Here is a 2,697-nt window from a genome sequence, read left to right as displayed (position 1 = left end):
TGTTCAGTACAGTTTACGCCATTAGCGATAGCGTGCGCTCGTAATTATGTATAAAGTAAACAGAAACATTAAACGGAAGCCGAAGCCGAAGCCGAGAATATAGTGGTCGAAAGTGACCGATAGTGCCCCGAAGGTTAGCAAGAGTCTATCAAATTTCACGCATCGGCATTAAAAGTATTGAAACGCACCTATCCTTAGAAAAAGGTAACTTAGAAACAAAATAAAAAGGCTATTGTTGCTTGGTAGCAGTCATTTTGATAAGAAGGAAACTTCCTCCTTTGCAAATGCTGCTACTCAAGCATGATTCTACAGTTATTTCGTTTCTTTTTTTACTTTTAGAAACATTATTAGATTAAGTTATTAAAATATTTCTTCTTTAACGATGCTTGACTTTTTGTGTTATAAGTCGCAGGCACTTTTCATTTGGTGGAATTTGACAGCCGGTAGGATGATGACCATGAAGTCCATTTAAGAAACATGTCCTAAATCAGAAGAGAGTGCAACGTTAATTAGTTGACCGTACATAAGCTATGAAAAAATTTGAGTCCTGGTATTACTTGCTCTTGTTTTTTGTAATGGTTAATTATTATAGAACTATGATAAATGAATGCCTCGGAATACCCCTGCTCGAAAACTTTTGTAACAATAGCTAGTAATTATTGGTTACTCACGAAATCACATACCTTACAGAGTTGATATTCTCGCATCAATGACACGACTTTCGTCAGATGATAAACAAGTGCAGTTGGGAAGGAACCTAAACCCAGCAAAGATAACGATCAAAGCAACCATTCGTTAAAAAATAAAGCATCTGAAATAAATACAGGTTTTACCCTTTGATATTGTGATAAGCGCTATAAGAAACTTTTAATTCCTTATGGCTTCTGTTTTGCAACAGGGATAAATGAGTTCATTTCTGTTGTTTAGTTATTAATTATTAATTATTTTATTAATTATTATTATTTTCTGTTTAGTATACAAAAACATGTACCACGTTATTATCTTATATTAGTCCAGAACTTGTTTCAGGGCTTAACTACCAAAGGGCTTGATATGTAAGTCTAACGAGAAAATCGAGGGTTAATAGGAAGAAAAAAACTATTATAGTACAAATCACCTGAAGCTTAATCGACGTTTTCCTACTCGATGAGCGAACTAAGTCGGCGACTCAGTTTCATTCCAAGGTATTTTCCGATACATTCGATCTAGAAAATAAATATGCTCAAGAAAAACAAATAATCGGTTAGAAAATGTTACCAGCAGACATCAATTAAAATAATATTGAACCCATTTAATGAGGAATTATTGCGCTGATTCTTTACAGACCGTCTTTTCCCGGTAAAAAGAGATCCTGAAATTGGTTCTAGAAGCGAGTTCTGAGTGAAGTTCCTGGTTAACTCTACTTTCGTGTTCCCTTAAAAACAACAACATTTACAGCTGTAGGTGTAGAATACTTTGTATAAATATCAGCAATTCTTTGTAGTACTGCAGGGAGCACCTGTCTCTAATATTTTGCTGAGTTATAAGCCTAGTGGCTTCCCTTGGGCATCCTCGCCATTAGTGTCTTAAATAATCAGATTACCTTGCTTTTGTACAGCTTTTGGCAAAACAAAGCCTGAGTTGGAATCCCGCTTCACTAACTGTATCATTGCTTTATAGAAATAACAGAGTTTCCCTGTAATAGTTCAGGAAGCGCCTGTTTCCCATATTTGCTGGGTTGGAATCCCAGTTGACCTACCAAAATTTAATTTAGAGTATGCCTGTAATTTTAAACCATAATAGACTGAAGGAACAATCCAGTGAGCTCCTGTCTCCCTTGCTTGCTGGGTTGGAATCCCAATTTATCTAGTTTAAATAGTAATTATAAACCAGAAAAGACCGAAATATCAGTCCTGGGAGCTCCTGTCTCCCTTGCTTGCTCAGTTGGAATCAGAGTTTATCTACTTTTAATAGTAATTTTCAAACTATAATAGACTGAAGTATCAGTCTCGGAAGCTCCTGTCTCCCTTGCTTGCTGGGTTGGAATCCCAGTTTATCTAGTTTTAATAGTAATTATAAACCAGAAAAGACCGAAATATCAGTCCCGGGAGCTCCTGTCTCCTTGCTTGCTGGGTTAGAATCCCATTTTATCTAGTTTTAATAGTAATTATAAACCATAATAGACTGAAGTATCAGTCCAGGAAGCTCCTGTCTCCCTTGCTTGCTGGGTTGGAATCCCAGTTTATCTAGCTTTAATAGCAATTAAAAACCATAATAGACTGAAGTATCAGTCTCGGGAGCTCGTGTCTCCCTTGCTTGCTGGGTTGGAATCCCAGTTTATCGAGTTTTAATAGTAATTATAAAGCATAATAGACTGAAGTATCAGTCCAGGAAGCACCTGTCTACCTTGCTTTCTGGGTTGGAATCCCAGTTTATCTAGTTTTAAGAGTAATTTGAAACTATAATAGACTGAAGTATCAGTCTCCGGAGCTCCTTTCTCCCTTGCTTGCTGGGTTGGAATCCCAGTTCATCTAGTTTTAGTAGCAATTAAAAACCACAACAGACTGAAGTATTAGTCTCGGGAGCTCCTGTCTCCCTTGCTTGCTGGGTTGGAATCCTAGTTTATCTAGTTTTAATAGTAATTATAAACCATAATAGACTGAAGTATCAGTCCAGGGAGCTCCTGCCTCCCTTGCTTGCTGGGTTGGAATCCCAGTT

At 37.1% G+C, this 2,697-nt stretch overlaps 1 long non-coding RNA gene across 1 annotated transcript; it reads right to left on the bottom strand.

Moving 5' to 3' along the window:
- Positions 1 to 405: 405 nt before the first annotated feature.
- Positions 406 to 1,257, bottom strand: LOC140927254 (uncharacterized). Its single transcript, XR_012164550.1, has 3 exons — positions 1,118 to 1,257; positions 684 to 757; positions 406 to 482 (listed from the first exon to the last, which is right to left on the bottom strand). It is a non-coding gene; the product is annotated as an uncharacterized lncRNA (long non-coding RNA).
- Positions 1,258 to 2,697: the final 1,440 nt, after the last annotated feature.

Source organism: Porites lutea, chromosome 2, assembly GCF_958299795.1.
Source record: "Porites lutea chromosome 2, jaPorLute2.1, whole genome shotgun sequence".
NCBI classification, from domain to species: Eukaryota; Metazoa; Cnidaria; class Anthozoa; order Scleractinia; family Poritidae; genus Porites; species Porites lutea.
The sequence above is the reverse complement of the archived record's forward strand: the minus strand, read 5'-3'. Positions and strand labels throughout refer to the sequence as shown.